Genomic DNA, 20,847 nt, shown 5'->3' on the forward strand with positions numbered 1-20,847 from the left:
AATTTTTCAATTAGAACAAATGGCTTATAGGGTAGGGATTTGGACTTGAGAATTTATCTCCCCTCTCTTATCATTGAGATAATGTGATAGGGTATGCTCATCCTGGCAATTCAGGGAAGTCGATACCCGGTACCTGCAGCCTGCATAAAAACCATGCATGTACAAGCACAATATATACTAAACTAAATAGGCAATGGTAGGAAGTGGTGCATCGTGTAGATCCCGACTAGCAGGTGACTACAACTCCCTTCCTTAACCACATCAGACACACCATACAAAAGAAAACACACAAAGCAAACACACACACCATACACATGCAAGTATGGGGTAAGTATCCATAAGAAAACACATATGATAATAAATCATCTTACTAATCATCATTAATAACTGCAAACACTGAAAATAATCATCATACATACATGAAATGTAGAGTCTAAGTAATCTCATCACATATCAACTGAATCCATAGCACAATATCTGATAATCTCATAATAATGTTACTAACCATCAACATGAAACTAGCTCTAAAAGAGTTTAGCAATGATAACAAAATGCGAACCAGGGGCAGGCACTACACCCTCTATCTAATCAAATAAATAATCTATAGGCTTGAGTCTGCATCATATCTATTCACTGCAACTTCAACTACTCTCCAAAGAACAATAAAAATAACATTACCTTATCAAAAACCCTTCATATTACTAATTTTTAGGCTCCAAGTGAGTGACTGTATCGAATTTCCACCAAAACCTATCTCATAATAAGAGTTCCCTTGGTGCATATGGTGATTACTTCTTGACCTTCCATATCATAGTCACTCCATTATTTGGAAACATTTCTTAATACACCAAACAAGTAGGCCAACCCTTAAGTGTCTCTTCACATCTACCATGGGATTATAGGTTGCTAATTTACTGTCTTTTTGTAAGTAACAACAATCAAAATGTTGATTCACGACTTCTTCTAATATAAGGAATAAAGGTGGTGAGTTAACTTGATAAGATGAAAAATTAAACACACAAGGGAACCTTCGAATCTTTCCCAATCCTTATACAAAGGACATATGTAGCTACTGTGGCCAATTAATCTTGAAACTATAAGTGTTTTTTTGTTTACCCAATGCATGGATGTAAAATATTGTCCAAACTGTGAATATGACAAATTATTTTCATAACCTATGTAGATAGGAAAACATGCAATAATAAATAATGATGCTCCACTTCATTCACATGTATAAGGAAAATCAAAGACCATCATAGCCATGAGGTATTAGAGAAGATAATAAAATTGTAGGAGAATTATAGTGTGAAAACAAAATATCACAAGAAATGATTGATTTATTATTTGTACATCATGCTTTGTAGTTTTCATCTCCACACCTTCTCTTCACTAGATCTCCAAATGCGATTACATTTCTATACTTTGTCAACTTTTGCAAAGAAATTGCTGACAACATCCCTTGGCAATTTTTACACTTTTTTTCACATTTTGAATTTTATGTTCTAATATATTTTCCTAGGTACCCTAAATAGGTTCACCATCACATTATGACATCTTAAGACTATAATATATTCCATTTATGACCTAGCATGGCATTTTCCCACTTTTGACTCACTTTGACCCATAATACTTAAAACAAGAAATTGGTCAACCTAACCTTAATTTGAACACCTAATAACATGATATGAAATAACTAAATCCCCAATCTAACATGACATAAATGCCTAATAATCATGACCCAAAATTCCATGGGGGGTGGTCAGGGTGCCCTACACCATTAAGGTATATATTCTTCTTATAAAGGAAAATAAAATGGGTAGAGAAGGTATGGAGAAGGCTATAAAGTTTGTTTGGCCTGGAGCTTCTTGGATTTCTTAGGATTCTTAGGGTGCATCACATGGTCTAGTTATTTTATGTAATGTGAGTAAGTTGTCACGTACTCTTCTAAACTCCTCCTTTAACTCTATTATTACTACTTTCCATGATCCATCCTCAGAGTGGTCATAGAATATAATCAATATTTAAGCCTTGAATAATAGAGATCAGATGAAACAAATTTGGGATTCCCTTTCTTCTCTAATAAATAGTGATAGTTCTAAGTGGATGTTTTCTGATGGTTTTAACTCCCCCTTAATCCTTCTTTTAAGGCTCAAGGTATTGAAGACTTCTTTAACAACATGACAGAGTTGGGGGATTTTTTCCTTAACTTAGGTCTTATTAATATTGATCTAAGGGGGGATATTTTCATGTGATCTAATAGAAGACAAGGAAATGACCTTATCTAGGTTAGGCATGATAGGTCATTCTTTCTCTTAATTAGAATATCTCAAATGATTTTTTCCTGAAGCTAAACCTCATACGAGGTCAAATCATAATGCTCTCCTCCTAGAATGGAAATATGGTAAGGTAGGTCCCTTCAAATTTGAAAATATGTGGTTCTCTAATCACAATCTCAAGGACTTGATTGGTTCTTAATGAATTTTTCCTGCTAAGGTTTCCCCATTGATTAACTTTTAGATGAAGCTATATATTGTGAGGGATAAAGTCAGTAAGTGAATAAAGTTTTAGGTGGAAATATCTTTGATAAAAAAGGGCCATTAAGGGAACTTTTGTGGAGGTTTCGATTTCCCAAGAAAAAATCTATCAAGTTACCAACCTGAGTTTGTAAGAATGGGCCCTTAGAGACCAATGAATATCTCTTTCAACTTAGGAGAAAACTTTCTAGAAACTTAGATCTCGTGTTCAATGATTAATAAATGGAGACAAAAATATCAGGTTCTTTCACCAAACTACTTTGAAACATAGAAGAAAATATTGTTTAAGATCCTTTCATGTTCTAATGGGATGGCGGTGATTGAAAATAGAGATATCAACACTGGTATTATCAATTTATTTATTTAGAAAGGAGCATAGAACCTAGGAGTGGATGACCCTCAAGATCTCCTTGGGTATATTCACCTATTGGTTACTAATAAAGATAATGAGATGTTGAACTCTAGGCTAGAAAAAGAAGAATTTAAACTTGCAACTTTCTCCTTCCAACCATTCAAATCCCCTATCCCTGATGGGATCCCCCATATTTTTTTCTAGAATATTGAGAGATTATTGGGGAAGATTTTTTTAAGGAAAATTTCCACTTCTTTAGAATTGGTATTATGGTGGATATTACTAATCAAAATTATATAGCCCTAATTCCTAAAAATATAGATCCTACCTCTATGAATGACTACCATCTTACAAGCTATGTAACACTATCTATAAAAATATTGCTAAAGTTTTGGTTAACAGATTGAAACCAATTTTGGATAAATTTGTTGGAAAGAACTAGAAAGGTTTTTTAGAGGAAGAAACATGATGGATGTTGCTATTACTACTCATTAAATTTGACATATCTAAGTCTTATGACCATGTGAAATGGTCCTTCCTAGATAAGGTTTTATCTACAATCGTATTTAAAGGAAAATTCCACAAAATGATTATGAGTTATGTGACTACTACCAAATATGTTGTCTTAGAATTAATGATAAGCCTACTATTTTTTTCTCTACTCACAAGGGTCTTAGACAAGGAGACCCCCTTTTATCTTATCTTTTCATTCTAGCAGTGGAAGTTCTCAAAAAGAACCTTTCCAAACTATGCCTTGCTAATCTTATTTCTAGTGTTAAAGTTGCTTCTAGCCTATCCATGTCTATCCACCAACAATTCATGGATGACACTGTTCTTTTTAGAGCTACTCTAATTTTGGAAGCAACCTCTTGGACATCCCGTCTCTCAGACTATGTTGCTCTTTCTGGCTAGAAAATTAAATTCCAAAAGTGTAATCTCTTTTTCTTCAACACTAGAATCGAGGTTCAATATAGTATTTTTAGGATGTTGGGCTATAACATTGCTATTATTTCCAATACCTATATATGTCTCCCTTTCTTGCCAACGAGACCTTGACATTCCTACTAGAATAGCATTATTGAGAAATTTCAAAAGAAATTGGTAGGATGGAAGGGAAAACTCTTGAGAATGGGTGGAAAATTAATTCTTACTAAAGGTTGCCTCCAAAGTATCTTGGTTTACTTTATGTCCTTTTCCATCAAGCCTTCTAAAGTTTTCAATGCTTTGGAGAAGATCTAGAAAGTCTTCCTTTAGTCTAGAACATAAAATAAAAGGAAAAATATCCCTTCTTAACTAGAATCAAGTGTGTGAATATAAGAAGGAAGGGAGATTAGGAATAAAAATATTTAGGAATATGGATAATTCTTTAGTTTCCAAATTGGAATGGGTTGTTTTGGAGGGAACTAAAGAATGGATTAAGATCATAAGAGCTAAATATTTCTCTGATGACCCTTCTTTCCTTTACTTAATGGTTGAAAATGTCAATTGTACATCTAATTTTTAGAAGAACTTATTAAAAATGGAAGTGATCGTGAGAAAAGGTAGTAGAAAGATTATTGGTAATGGAAGGGATACTCTCTCTTGGTCTGACTTATGGGTAGGTGAATACCCTCTCCAAGAGATGCTCTCTAAACAAGGTCTTAAAGATTGTCTCTTAGCTAATTTTGGTGTCAGAGTGGAAAACTACATTGTTTGGAGAAATGGTAATGTTGAATGGCTAGAATTGGAATTTTTTTGGCTAAGACATAGGGAGGAAAGAAGGATTTCCAATATCCAAAGAGAGGATGTTTGCACCCTAAGAGACATGTTACCAGATCTTACTCTATTTAACAATCTGCAAGAGGATAGGAAGATCGAGAAATATAACAAAAATGGTCTCTTCATGGTTAGTTAGGTCTATCTAGCCTTAGATCCTATGGGGGAAGATAATCAATTGTAGAAAGAGGTCTTAATTCCTAACCTTTCCTAGATTAATTGCTTTTGTTGGGCAATTGTCCATGAGAAAATTTTGACTCTTGAAAACCTCAATAAGAGGGGTTTTAGTTTTGCTAAAAAATTTGTTTTATATAAGAAGGAAGTAGAGACAATAGACTACTTATTACTACATTAGCCCTTCTCGAGAGAACTTTGGAGTCTTGTTTTGTAGGAAACTCAAATTAATATGGTGATGCCACACTCTATCAGAATTCTCATTTTGTGACAAAGCAATGCCCCTCTTCTTCACCCTATCCTCCAAAAATCATGGCTTCTTATTCTTCCTACATTGGCTTGATCTATTTGGAAGGAAAGAAATAACAAAATCTTCAGAGAGGAAAATAACTAATTTTTACTTATATTTTGCATTACTAAGAAAATTATTAATGAAAATAAATTAATAATCCAAATATTCCTAATGTTTTTCTTTCTTTCTTTCATTTTCTAATTTAACAATCAAATAAAAATGGAATGTTATCCAGAGTTTGATAAAATGAATTGGAATAGCATTTGGAATAGAAAATACTGAAAATGGAATCCCCCATAAGACAACTAGATTAAGTGTAATATGGATTCTAAATGCAATGCAAGAATAGTAGGAGCAGAAAGTCTTATTAGAAACAGTAGAGGATTCCTTATTTTGGGATTTACAAAGAACCTAGAAATTAATTCTAACAACTTTTTTGAGGGCATGGCTATGTGGTATGTGGTGAAAATTTTATAGGGTTATGAAGCAACTAACATTGAAGTAGAGAGGGATTCTAAGCTTATAATAGATATTCTTCTTAATAAGGCAAGGTGATCATGGTGAATTTTGAGTCTAATGAATGATTTCACAAGGTGCATTTCTTCCTTCCACAAGGTTAAAATACGTCATACTCTAAGAGAGGGCAAAAAGGCCACACATTTCCTAGCTAATTGGGGTCTAAATTTTCAATATTGGAACCACATTTCAGCTTTACAATTCCTAAAAGAACTAAAATATATTATTTTAAATGAAGGAGGAAATTCTTAAGTACGAAAAATAGGGAAATAGGGTGGTGGTTTCCCAAATATTACAAGTGAAGGCAAGGAACAATTTTAGTCTCCCTATTTTTGCCTCCTTTGTATTGAAACCAACTATGAGAAAAACCATAAAAAGATTTACTCATGATTCGAGTGGGGATTTAAGGGACAATGCTTCTTTTAAAACTTTTCATTGGTATCAAGATAGTTTTACTAATTTTAATAAAGTCACCTTTTTCTTCTTAATCATTAAAATTCTAGTAGAAAGGGTAATGATGTCTAATTCTATGACACACAATCTAAGAATTAATTCCAAGGAAAGAAAAATCTAGTTGAGTCATTTGAAGTACACCACATTTTATGGGAATGAGAGTATAACTTAACTTAAAATAATGATCCCTATCCTTTCAAAAGATGGAAAGTTTCAAGTTATAAAGTTGAGAATTTTTTTATTTTAAGTGGTAGCTTATGCGAGCGATATGATATTTATTATTTGTGTCCATAGTATCATTAATCAAAATATCATATATAAAGTGAACCCTCGACTCTATATAAGTTTTTCCTTAGTAGTATGGCTTACTTGGGAAGTTTGAGAAGTTCATAATACAAAGAGATTCTTATGATTAGGGTATTGTGAGGGTAAACACTGACATTGTCGAAGGAGCCCATATTTTTGACAAGGCTTACATTTTGGAAGGGACTCCAAAGGATGTGGAGTTGAGAAGCTATACATAGTTAAGATACATGGAACTACTTCAAGAGGGTTGGTTTGGAAAAATACATTAAGGCTATGAGAGTTCAAAACTCCAAGCTATTCACTAAGTTTTCCAATTCTTGCTACAAAGGCTAGGTGACCATTGGTAGCATTGAATTTGTGGTTACCACTAAGCTTATTGGCAAAGCAATTGGTCTACTCTATGAAGAGGTGAATTTTGAGAGGAAGGCCATAAAAGATTATAGCAAATTCAAATATAAAATCTTTGAGGGCACAAAGAAGCTAGTTAGAATTAAGTATGGTAATGGGTATGAATGTTAATCCCTTTGTACTCCTTTTTCCATTGTTTTCTTGTGGGTCATGAGATATTTCACCTTGGAAGGGAGGTTTAATACTTACCATGGCTACTACTTTGCCCTCATAAATTTACCAAGGAGTGGTGAAAAAATTAATGTCTTTTTTCCATTACACCTCTTTGGTCAACAATATTGAGAATGGTGATAACCCGCCCATTCATTTGGACTTGATCTTTGTTCTATACTACCATGTGTTCTCCCACCATCCTAGGTTTGGTAGATGCTTAATTGCTAAGGGAAGTTACCCTTCTCACCCTGGGATCTTTGTTGTTATAGAGGAAATTGAAATTGTCAAAGATATTTCTAAAAATCCTTTTGCATCTAGAGATACTAGCAAACCTAAGACTAAGAAAAAAAACCTAAAATTAAAATTCAAACTTTTGAAGAATTTTTGTTGTTTGAAACCCTAGCAAAGTGCAAGAATTCATTTGATAAAACTAGTCTTGTCAATGCCCCAAAGAAATGCAATATTTTGAAGGAAATTATTGAGGTGGATAAGCAAGATTCACAAGGGTATTTGGAAGCTAGTGGTGGTAATAAGAAAGTGAGGGCTTGAGGTTATAAGATCAACTTTAGCTTTGGGAAGAGGAGGTCTTAAGTATTGAGGTACAACAAAGGAAAAAACTATAATGAGGAAAGTAAAGATGATTAGAATGAGAAATTTGACAAGATCAAGATTGAAGAAACTCAAGAGAAAGCCAAAAATAGTTCCACCGAGGAGTGTGAGGAGGAAGAACATGAAACTCAGGAGGCTCATATAGAGGTTGATCTTGGGATTTAAAAGATAACCCTACCCCTATTACCCTTGTGCCTATGGAAATTAAGAAATTGGTATATCCCCAACCTTATGATGTTGGTAGTATTGAAATCCTTAAAAATATCTTGAAGACCAAATTTTGGACCTTAATAGAAAGGTGAGTACACTTAACAAGTTTAATAATGTCATAACTAGTATCAAGCTTGATGTGTCGGTTTCTACTATTTGTATGGTCCAAACAAATATGATGAGGAAGGTTTTCACTAGAACCATCACAAGTTAGAGAAAATTTAAGAGAGATGGGATGAAAAAGGACAATGTGTAGGTGGAGATGAAGAGCATGGAGGATGTACACAATTGGACTAAAGATCTCAAGTACTTGGTTGAAGACTAGGAGAACATCAAACATGCCTAGTGTCTCTAGGCTTTTGTTGTCCTTTTTGGTTATGTTCTTATGCTACTTAGTTAAAAATTTATGGAAATACTTTATTATTCTGATCCTTCTTGTAATTTCAAGGCACAATATTAATATTGTTATATTTATGGTCTCCTTAATGACCCAAACTCCAAGTCTCTATTAAATTTTAGGATTATCAGTTGTGTTTTGGTTGATAAGTTAGAATGTGTTACTCTTAGTACTTTATTTCATTTTTTATTTTATTCTTTGGTGGTCCTTTGAATGTTTGAGTTAGAGTTAGTCTTTCCTTCTACTTGGCTATAATGGCCCATAGTAGAAAAGGTATGGTTTTCTTCGTTGTAATTGGGGCTTGGGACCCTTTTCTAGCCTCATTTAATAAAATAAATTTTAACATAATATTCATCTCTAAATAATAACATTATGAATTAAATATTATTCTATAATTTTGTATATTAATATAATATTAATTTATAGATATAGTAAATACAATTAGTAATATAAAGTTGATATACAGTCTTTAATATTCATGCATACTCTTGAGGGTCAAAGTTAAAGAATATGGGATAATAAAATAGGTAAATTATGTCCATGCTCACGAATGACTTGGCGAGTTGCATTATCAATGGCAAATATATTGCTCCATACATGGAGAGACACAAATGAGAGTAAGGGGATATAAGTAGGGAATGAGCAAACTAGAGAGGCATGGTAAGGTAAGATAAGACATTCAACATTAATATAATGTTAGCACTAATAAATTGATAGATTTAAGACAATAGTGGTAGAAAAAATATAGATAATAATTAGAGTGTCGAATAGTAGCAATAGTCTAGAAAAAACATAGGTACCACTATAGTACCTCACTTATAATATTTTCTTTAATATAATCGGATATACATGTGTGTTTGAATATCAATTACCATATTCAAGTATTATACTTAGATCTACTTTGAAGTATGTAGTTTATTAATTGAACTATGCATAGCATGTACACATAACTCATGAAAGTCATTTTGAGACATTCCCCTAAGAAATGTATTGAACTATAGAACAGGGAATTTATAAGATTGTAGTTGTGATTAGTCTTAGGTCTTTTATAACATTATTGGTAATATAATAAAATTTAGATATTAGTAATTTTGATAAGTTTTTCATTTTCCTAATTTTGTTAAGGTTCATAGTATGTAGGGAGTTTCTGAAGGGGGGTGATAATTTGGTCATATTGAGGCATACATTTTCAAAATGGGTGAGAACTATGATGGAGCCTTTTTAAAATGTCCAGATTAAGAAAAGAAGGATAGGGCCCAAACCCTTAAAAAAATCAACATCAAGTCTAAAGATAGTAGAAATAGGTTCACAAGCCATGGCAACCTACATAAGAAGAACCAAAACTAATAGAAAATTAAAAAGAAAAGCAACTAAAATAGGAAGAATATGACTAGAGAACCTAGCCACAAACTAACAACTAAAGACCAATGGCCAACAACTATGAACTAGCAAGTTGCCAAAGACCATAAACCAACAAACTAAAAACCCAACAAAAATAAAAAATAACACCATACACCAGGAACCTTGCCACAAAGACCAGCAATGAGACCATCAAAATAACATCGTGACTTACAAATACTATTTTAGTCTTTAAGCTTGTATAGAAAGGAGTACCATTTATTTAGAAAAGAAGGAGTAGCATCCTACGACCTAGAACCTATTTATTACTTTTCTACAAAACCTCCTTCTTACTCAGAGTTTCCTCCCTCCTCTTTATTTTGAGCTTTCTTTCCTCAAGCTCCTCCTTAATCCCACCAATGGTAGACTCCATCATCTTCTACGAAGAATAATACTTGGATACTAAATCCTCGAAGTTTTCTCCAAACTTTTCTTAGAAGACCTTCATAGACCTTGAAGCATTAATAATCTCATATTTTTCCTCTTCACTAGGAAAAATATAACAAATGTCAGAAACCTATTCCAATGGTAATATTAGTAATGTGGTTTATCCTTTGGGTCTTTATTCAATTTCCACAAAGCATCATTGCATCTATTAGTGGTCCAATCCTTTTCTTTATATTATTTATCTACTAGGGATTCTAACTTATTAACTTTCCTATGGGAAATATTGAGTTGAAACAAGATCTACCTAGTGATCACCTTTAGCCTATTATAAAAAATTACAATCTCATCCGACTGTAGGGCCAAAGCCTCTAAATCAACACCTTTGTCCTCCAATCTAGGTAGAATGGAAGGAGAGCTAGAGCTAGAGAAAACCATTTTAGAATGTTTCCATACCAGAGCATAATAATTCTACCATCCACTATAGGAGTTAGAAAATAGGGTAGACAACCTTATCTTGACTTAGATATTAGTATTATGTGTCGTCCTAGATTCTTATGATAGCAAAAGGACTAGATATTTAATTAATCTTATGGAATAAGGATATATGTGGCATAAGTTAAAATATTTACTTATTATTTTCTTCCAAACCAGATCCTACATTTTGTACCATTTATGTATATAGATCATTGCAAAAGAAATTTAAAGGGGTGTCATTACAAGATTTTTTTTACAATAAAAGTATATATTTGAATATAAACTAAAGTGAAAATGAATTAAAAGGATAAAAGTGTATATACTTTATTATTTTACTAGTTTCTTCACATGTACATTGTAGTCATGCTTGGGTTTATTCGCTTAACACACAACATGCCCCCTAGCTATGAACACAACAATAAAAATATTCATATCCATTTTCATATGTACAACTAGTTGGAACTTCTATGTTCCTTGGAATCTATGCTAGATCACATACAATAACTTTATTTAGGTGTCAATTTGTATTTCACCAATTACTCTATAAAATTGAAGTTTGATATTCCCCTCATTGGATACGTTTTTTTCCTTTATGAATTGATTATCACTTATGTTTTATATCTTGAATTGAGAAACTAGGATCATGTGTTTAAAGATCTCATTCTAATTCATTGGTTATTATTAAAAAATGTATAAGATTCAATGATCATAGCAATCACATTTACACAAAGAATAAAAAGCATACTTGTTTACATTATGTTAGTATCATTGATGTTGTATTGATTGTTTGACATGTCTATACATTCTAGACAACAATCTTAAGAATTTGAACTACTAGCAAAGAAGTATGAAACTATCACTTTAGCTTACAAAAAAATTAGGATGGTTATCAAACTCACCCCATATTTAATAATAGTTATAAAATTAATAACAAAAAAATATTAAATCATTAAGATTCAAATATATAATAAGAATCTTATCCCTCACCATATCATATAGCTAATACAATCTCACATAATTTAACTATATATAAGAATCTTATCTCATACAAAATCATATAACTTCACATGAATTGACCATATAGAAAAAATCTTATCTCACACCAAATCATATAACAATCTCATATTTAATTGAACTCTTCAAGTAAAATTTATAGCATTGTATTCTTCATTTTCCCTTGTTTAGAAGTCAAGTAACATAATTTGACATTAAATTCTCATATACTATTTGATTTCAAACCTTGCCTTAAATAATACTTTCTTTTCTTGTGCGCCAATAAAATACAAGGTCAAAGTCTGATTAGTGCTGAAGGCATTGTAGGTTCCATGTGGAGAGTATAATGTGAATACTAAATCTTTCAATTCATGTTAAGCATACAAACTACACTCCACTATACTTCGATCTCAAATATTTATGAAGCATAAAATAAAGATGTGGTGAATGGTTATCCGCAACGTTAATTGGGACGGGTGAAGAATGTTCATGAACTTGGTTAAGTCGTTTCATTATAAACATTAAATAATACTTTGTTCATTAGAGTCAGCTACAAGTCTAAGATTCACAACCATGGTATAAATTATGTAGGTAGAAGGAAGATCCGAAATTGTTAGATATATCAATTTCTACTCTAATCTGTCAATAATTGTTGCTAGAAGTTTAGGCTTAGGTTGTGTCGGTAGTAGCAGTTTCCAGAATCCTGTAGATAATTGTCTTGTTAGCAAATGTCAAAAAATTTTAGAGATTGTAAACTTGCCTATAAAAGGGAGTGTTATGTATCAATTTTGATTAATCAATAAAAAAGGTAATCAAATATTGTGCTGCAACACATTCATTTTGCTCATATTTTTATGTGTGCCTCTACCTACCCATTAGAGTGATATCAGAGCTTGGTTAAGAAGAGGTGTTTGAAGGATTGTGCATAAGGAGGATTGCAACAGAGAAAGGGTATATAAAGTTATTGTGATATCTGTAAGTCTTTTTATTGCCTCATTTAGGGTTTTTTATATCTATGAATTTTGTTTATAAGTTTCTATCAAGCATGGCTTCAAGGAGTTTTTAGGCTTCATTTCCAATATTTTTTGGAAAGAATTATGATGATTGGCTTTTAGAATGAAGTTTATATTTGATTCCTATGAGTTATTAGATGTAATCTTAACTAGTTATGCTGAACCTATAGATGAGTCTACTTTAAATGCTAATCAAAAGAAAAAGCTTGATGAAAATAGGCAGAAGAGTAAAAAAGATTTGCAGATTATTGGACAAGCTCTGGATGACTCAATCCTTGGAAAAATTAAGCCAACTATTATAGCCAAGCAAGCTTGGGACATTCTTGAGACTACATATTAAGGTACAAGTAAGGTAAAGATTTTTAAGTTGCAAGCACTAAGAAGAGAATTTGAGAATTTACAAATGAAGGATTCTGACACTCTAGAGAAATTTTCAAATTGTGTTATGAATACATGGTTAATCAAGTAAGGATGGATGGTGATGAACTTTCTGACCATAAAGTTGTAGAAAAGATTTTAAGAAATTTTTCTCCTAAATTTGATAATGTTGTGGTTGTAATTAAAGAATCTAAGGATATAACAACATTGTCTATAGATGAGGTGTTTGGATCTTGTATAATCATGAAGACATGTTGAACAAGCGTAATGGTAATTCACTAGAGAATGCATTCAAAACACAAATGACATTTGGCAGAGGCAGAGGAAGAGGAAATGTTGGATTTAGAGGAAAAGGAAGCGGTAGAAATAATTTAAAAAAAGAAGAAAGGAGTCCAGATCTAGGAGAAAGAAGAAATCAATACTCAAGGGGAAGATATAACAATCAAACATCACAAAGGTATGATAAATCAAATATTCAATGTTATTACTGCAAGAAGTTTGGACATTTTGCAAATGAGTGTTAGAAAAAAAAAGCTAATATGAGTAAGAAAAATGTAAATTTTTCTGAGAGTAATTATGAGACATTGTTCATTACTTGTAATGTAGCTCAAGAGAGCACAAATGATTTTTGATTTTTAGATAGTGGTTGTAGCAATCATATGATAGGCAATGAAGAGTTTTTTGAAAGTTTGGATAAATCAATTAAATCCAAAGTGAAGTTGGGAAACAATGAGATAGTGGAAGTGAGTGGAAAAGGCACAATCAATGTTATAACAAAGCATGGTAAGAAATCTATTTCTGATGTATACTTTATACCTAGTTTGAAACATAATCTTATAAGTGTGGGGCAACTTAGTCTAAATGGTTATAGAGTTATTTTTGAGAAAAAATGGTGCACTATATTTGATATGCCTCCTAGTAACATGGTGATTGCAAGAGTAGAAATGACAAATAATAGAATGTTTTCACTTCGGATGAAGAGCAATATGACTGATGAAGTTGCAGCAAGTTTCAAGGTAGCAAGTCAAGATCAAACATGGATATGGCACTTGAGTATGGTCATCTAAATCTCAAAGGATTATCTTTATTGCAAAGAAAGGAAATGGAAAAAGGCTTATCCCCAATTGAAGCATCATTAAGTCTATGTGAAAGTTGTATTTTGGCTAAACATCATAGAGAGAGTTTTCCAAAAGGGATGTCATATAGAGAAATGAAACCTTTAGAAATTGTGTATTTGGATATATATGGTCCAATGAAAATGCCATCATTAGGGTGGAGAATTTATTTCTTAACAATTATTGATGACTTTACTAGAAAGACATGGGTTTACTTTCTTAAATACAAATATGAAACTTTTTCCAAATTTAAAGTATTTAGGGCTTTTGTTTAGAAATAAAGTGGTTTACCTATCAAGATATTGAGATCTGATAGAGGAGGAGAGTATAAGTCAAATGATTTTTTAGATTATTGCAGAGATCATGGAATCAAAAAGCAATTTACTACCAGCTACACACCACATAAAAATGGTGTTGCAAAGAGAAAGAATAGGACAATAATGGAGATGGAAAGGAGCATGTTGAAAGGTAAGAATCTTCCTAATGAGTGTTGGGCTGAGGAAGTTTGTTTTGTTGTTTATATTTTGAATAGGAGTCCAACAAAGATTGTGAGGGACATGGTTCCACAACAAGCGTAGAGTGGTAAGATTCATAGTGTTTCTCATCTCAAAGTATTTGGTTGTATTTCATATGCACATGTTCCTAAAGAAACTAAAAGTAAGTTAGATGATAAGAGTGAGAAATGCATTTTTGTTGGCTATAATGAGCAATCTAAGGCATATAGGTTGTTTAATCCTATCACTAGAAAAGTCATTGTGAGTAGGGATGTAGTATTTAAAGAGGATGAATCTTGGGTTGGAAATATAGATATAAATGCTATAGGTGCTATAACAATACCATATAATGGGAAGGATAAAATGGATCATGAAGATCAAGAGGATCAACCAAGTGACCAAGAAGGAACTCCACCACGAAGTCCACAAGGAGATCACTTAGAAAATTAAGTTGAGCATGGAGAATCTTCAAATTCACAAGTAAGTAATAATTCAAATCCTATACTTGCATAATTGAGATCAAGCAAGAAAACTAGAAGGTTGAGTGAGATTTATGATCAAGGAAGTAAATTAGATTTTCAATCAAACTTTGCTTTATTTACTCAAGATCCTATATATTTCGAAGATGTAATTAATGAAGAACATTGGATTAATGCAATGAATGATGAAATAGAATTAATTGAGAGAAATGATACATGGGAATTAGTTGATTTGCCTAAGAACAAAAATTGCACTGGTGTAAAATTGGTTTATAATACTAAGTTTAAAGCTAATGTGAGATGTAGACAAATATAAGGAAAGGTTAGTTGCTAAGGGATTTCCACAAGAATATGGGGTTGACTATAATGAGACATTTGCACCTATAGCAAGACTTGATACTGTTAGAAAGTATTAGCTATTGTAGCTCAAAATAAATGGATGGTTCACCAAATGGATGTCAAAACAACATTTTTGAATGGATATTTGGACAAAGAAGTCTATGTGTAGCAACCACCAGGATATGAAATAAGAGGACATGAAAATAAAGTTTATAAGTTGAAGAAGGCACTATATGGATTGAAGCAAGCACTAGGAGCCTGGTATAGAAGAATAGATTCATACATGATGGAGAATAGATTCAAGAGAAGCACTAGTGAACCTACATTATATACCAAGATCAATGAACAAGGTCAGATTTTGATTGTTTGTTTATATGTTGATGATTTGATCTTCACAGGCAATTGATCTATTGACATGTTTAAATCAGCTATGAAAAGGGAATTTGAAATGACAGATTTAGGATTGATGAAATATTTTCTTGGTATTGAAGTTACTCAAAATGACAAGGGAATCTTTATTTGTCAAATTAAATATGCAAAAGATATTTTGAAAAGATTTAGATTGATAAATTGCAGTCGAGTTTCTACACGTGTGGTAGTAGGCACCAAACTTAATAGAGAAGATACTGAGAAAGGTTTTGATTCAACTATATTCAGAAGATTGGTTGGTAGTTTGATGTGTCGCACTACTACTAGACTAGATATTATGTATGAAGTGAGTTTAATCTCTAGATTCATGAATTCACCAAAGACCTTACATTGGCAAGCAGGAAAAATGATTTTGAGATATATTACAAGAACTATGAATCATGACATTTTGTATTCTACTTCAGATAATTTTCAGTTAGTTGGATATATAGATAGTGATTTTGCAGGGAATACTAAGGATAGAAGGAGCACATTTGGATATGCATTTCATCTTGGGACAGGTGTTGTAGCCTGGGCATCAAAGAAGCAACTTGTAGTAACTCTCTCATCAGTTGAAGTAGAGTATGTAGCAGGAACAACAGTAGCATGCCAAGCAATATGGATGCAAAAGATTTTGAAAGACTTAATGCAAGCTCAGGATGGACTTACTACAATCTATTGTGATAAGAAGTCCTCTATTACACTTTCAAAGAACCATGTGTTTCACAAGAGGACAAAGCACATTGACACAAGGTATCATTTCATTAGAGAGTTGGTTAATAGTAGAGAAATTAATCTACAGCATTGCAGATTAGAGGAGCAACTTGCAGATATCTTCATCAAGGCCTTACCACAAGTACAGTTTGAAATTTTGAAAGAGATTCTAAGAGTTGTAAATATTAAAGAAGTTTTGTAATAGTTGATAGTAGAAATTGGGAGGAGTGTTAGAAATATTAATTTCTACTCTAATCCATTAATAAATGTTTCTAGAAGTTTAGTTTTAGGTTTAGGTTGTGTTGGCTGTAGTAGTTTCTAGAATCTTGTAGATGATTGTCTTGTCTGCAAATGTCAGAAATTTCTAGAAATTGTAAACTTGCCTATAAAAGGGAGTGCTATGTATCCATTTTGATTAATCAATAAAAAAAGGTAATAAAATATTGTGCTGCAGCACATTCATTGTGTTCATATTTTCTTGTGTGCCTCTGCCCACCCATTAGAAATTGCAAGAAGTGTTTCTAAATAAAATGCTTCATTAATTGATATTGCACGTTTTATTGGTAAATGGCGTAACTACCACTGATAGCAGTGCTGAAGTTCAATAATAGTAAAAAAATCTTAAACTTGTTTTAAGATCTTAAGCATCGACTATAAAACGAGAGTACTCTATGCATTGCTTAGCTCTAAGAAATTGAGTGGGAGTTTTGAGTAGGCTATCAAAATGTGTGGAAAGATGGGTTTGCTAGTCTAAGCTTTCGTTTTAGTATTGACCGTAGCAGAGGCTGCTCATAACTATAGAGATGCTCTCACTAAGTCCATTCTTTTCTTTGAAGGCCAGAGATCCGGCAAGTTTCCCTCCAATCAGAGGATGAAATGGAGAGGAGATTCTGGCCTTTCTGATGGGTTTCCTTACTCTGTATATATTTTGCAGCTTTAAAGGTTATATGATTTTGACGTTTGGTTTAAACACCATATTCTTTACTATATATGTATGGCTCATCTGATACTTCTTAAAAAAAATATATATATATATATAGGACTTTGATTTGTTTGTCAAATTTTAGATAGTACTGTTTAGTTCAAATAGCATATTTTAATCTTCATCTTGTTCAAGTTGATTCATCTGAAACAAATTAATCTTTTCAATAGAAACCGTGACACTTTCACATACGTTGTCTAAAAAAGTTAAATCTTAAAATGTTTTTCTAGACCAACTAATATTTTCACAATATTGAACATCATAAAAATTGTAAAAATGTTTAAACTAATTAGAGCGTACATCTACTTAAACAGCATATACTTTATCATTCAAACACTAGATCAAAAACATGGACCAGAATAACTATACAAAGATTTGTTTTCTGGTTTCAGGTGGACATGGAAGGAGGATATTATGACGCAGGATACAATGTGAAATTTAGGTTTCCAGTGGCGTTTTGGAGTTTGGAGGAAAGATGGAAAGTGATCTTGAGCATGCCAAGGAAGCCATTCGTTGGGCCACTGATTACTTGCTCAAAGCCGCCGCTTATTCTGGCAAATTATACGTCCAGGTATCCATGCAAAGTTGGGTCATCTTAATTTATCTAAAACTACAAACGTGCGTTATATCTAAATTGAAGGGTCAGATTGAGTCCATGAGAAAAAGGAATTAAATACAATTGTATATTAATGAAATTGGAAGGTAGGAGAGCCCACGATGGATCAGAAGTGTTGGGAGAGGCCAGAGGACATGGACACCCTTCGCAGCGTGTACAAAGTGGATTCTCACACTACTACAGAGTGGATGTACTTACGACAGTTGTTGGAGACAATATTTTATTTTTGTCTTTAACACATGTTTTTATTTAATGAATGTTTTTTAATTTTTTAAACGTGTTTCGTAAAGACAAAAGGAAAAGGGCACTATAGTTATGAGTATCAATAATAGCTTTCAAATAATAGCGGTGTCATTTCGCATTTTCCTCAACTCACGGCGCCCAAACTCGACCTCTTCTCCTATGACAAATTCATGGAACTGTTGCTTCTTCTGGAATCAGCGGCAAGCACTGTGGGATCATCGATGCAGGGAATTAAGGGTCATCATGCAGCTGGTAGTTGTTCAGATTTTTGATGTGAGCACGGATCAATACAATTTTTTCCTATGCCCTAGCCACGTTCACGACCGTTCTCAATGCAGGGGTCCTTCATGAAGTGGGTTTTCCCTGTAATCCTCTTACCGCGCACTTAACTGGTGGTTGCTGCCAGAGGAACTCATTGTCTGCAATTTTTTAATTTTAAATTAGCGGCAAGGTCCAAGGCAAGAATAGTGGCTGAATTTAGCGGCAAGGACTGAGACATAATCGATAGTGCGGTGGAGAGGATATTAATCATGCAAAGCCTTGATCTGGCTATATGTAGGAGCATTTCAGCTATAATTTTATATGCCCTAGCTATATTCTTACATGGGTGTATAGGTGATTCACGACCAGGAAGAGTGAGGGGCAAAGGCAGGGTAGGATCTAAAGTTGGGTATAGTCAAGGACTATGCCCTAGAAATCTAGATCTACACATCAAAGAGGTAATAAATTTTCTTACCCATCTGTAGATCTCATGGTTTTTTTTTTAATGTTGGTATTCTGTAAATGTTATTATGTTTTATCACTTGTTGCGTTCACTATATGGGTGAAGTAAGAAAAAAAAACCCTTTTATTTTCATTTTTAATATTTGAAACCCTTTAGCTTGTTTCCTTAGTTGATTACACTAGTTTTCCTTTGACATCGAAGCTGAAGAACTGTTATGTTATGTCTTTGCTTGGCTGCTCTGGCAGCAGTAAGATTTTTTTTATAGCTTCCTTATACGCGCATTTGAGTGTGATCATCTTATTTGCTTCTAGTTTATTCTGAGACTCTTCAAATATTGAGGCACAATTGCAGATGCAGATTTCTAGAGTTCTGTTTAGCGGGTTTAAAAGAACCACTATGCACCAGTTGAAATTTTTTGCATGCCCACAATAGTTTCTCCCCGACCATTGAATAACCCGTAAGCTGATTTGTGTTGAACGATTGGGTGTTACTTTTAGATGAAAATGTGTCCTTAGCAATTGCCATGCCATGTAAGACTTCTGATCCTCCCACTTCTCCATTTATCATAGCTGTCAGCTTCCCCAACTCTGGAAGGATGGAACCAGTCAAATTATTGTGGGAGATATCTAAAACATGGAGACTTGAAAGATTGCCTAATGTATGTGGAATCCATCCATGGAATTTGTTTGACCTCATAACAAGTATCATCAACTTGGAAAGCTTTCCTAACCAAAGAGACATGAACCCGAACAAGAAATTCCTGGCCACATCTAAAATCTGCAACTTCCAACAGTTTTGAACAGTAGATGGCAAGTTTCCCTCAAGCATGTTATCACTGAGATGAAGCTTTTTAGGTTGGCTCAAACTTCCCATATGTGATGGAATCTCTCCACTCAAATTATTGTTTGGCAGATTCAATCTTCTGAAAGTTGAGCAGTTGGTTATGCTTGATGGTATTTTTCCTTTTAAGTTATTTTCTAATAGATCCAAATCCTTAAGATTTTGCAAAAGAGCAAAGGAATTAGGGATACCACCTCCTAAATCATTTTGAGAGTATGATAAGAACTCCAGCATGGGAAGAAGCGAGCCAATCTCAGCTGGGATGATACCAGTGAATCTATTCGAGGATAGGTCCAACAGTTCCAAATCTGATGCATGCACAGAAGGAATGGGAAGATAACCCATCAACATATTATTATGCAAGTCTATCCCTATATAGTAGCTTTTATGAAAGCTGGAGGGAAGTTCACCTTGCAAGATATTGTTTGACACAAAGAACTCACAAATATTGAAGGTCCCCAAGCCAATCTAGAGTGTTTCCATAAAGACGGTTGTTGGAGAGATCCAAAAACCACAAACTCAATTGTTTTGAAAGGAATGTAGGAATGGGACCCCAATATTACAAGAACCTAATTTCAATCTCTTAAACTGCATTGGAGGTATCCATGTTGGTCAGCATGAACAGTCAATTTGTTGTTCAAAAGAGGTAACTCAACAAGCCTCTTAGCATTATCAAATAAATGGAGAAAAAAGTGGCCTTCTAAACTATTGTTAGAGAGATTTATTCTATAAATCTGAGTTAGATGTCCAAGAGAAGTGGGTATGGTACCATTAAGTTGATTGTTATCTAGATAGAGCTCTTCCAAAGAGTGAATCATTTGTAACTCAGAAGGCACATTGTCAACATATTAGTAATAATACACCCTACTCTATTGTCAACATTGTCTAATATTGGACCTTACCTTAATGGACCCCATGGTTTTGACCAACTGGCCATGTCAGTCCAAAGATCCGCATTAAGCCATTGTATAGACTCAAACCCTAGACACTTCAGTTCCCCCATATAAAACACCTTTCAAAACAACCAACAGGATGAACTTGGGACAAACCTGTGCATACCCGCGTAGATCCATGGCGAACCAAGGTAGATG

General features: G+C 33.3%; 1 pseudogene; it reads left to right on the top strand.

Annotated features, from left to right (window-relative positions):
- The window catches only part of LOC149568443 (endoglucanase 1-like), a 109,523-nt pseudogene that overhangs the window by 23,256 nt on the left and 65,420 nt on the right, over window positions 1-20,847 (top strand).

Source organism: Cupressus sempervirens, chromosome 3 (assembly GCF_028749045.1).
Source record: "Cupressus sempervirens isolate cs-2001-9-10 chromosome 3, ASM2874904v1, whole genome shotgun sequence".
NCBI lineage: Eukaryota > Viridiplantae > Streptophyta > Pinopsida > Cupressales > Cupressaceae > Cupressus > Cupressus sempervirens.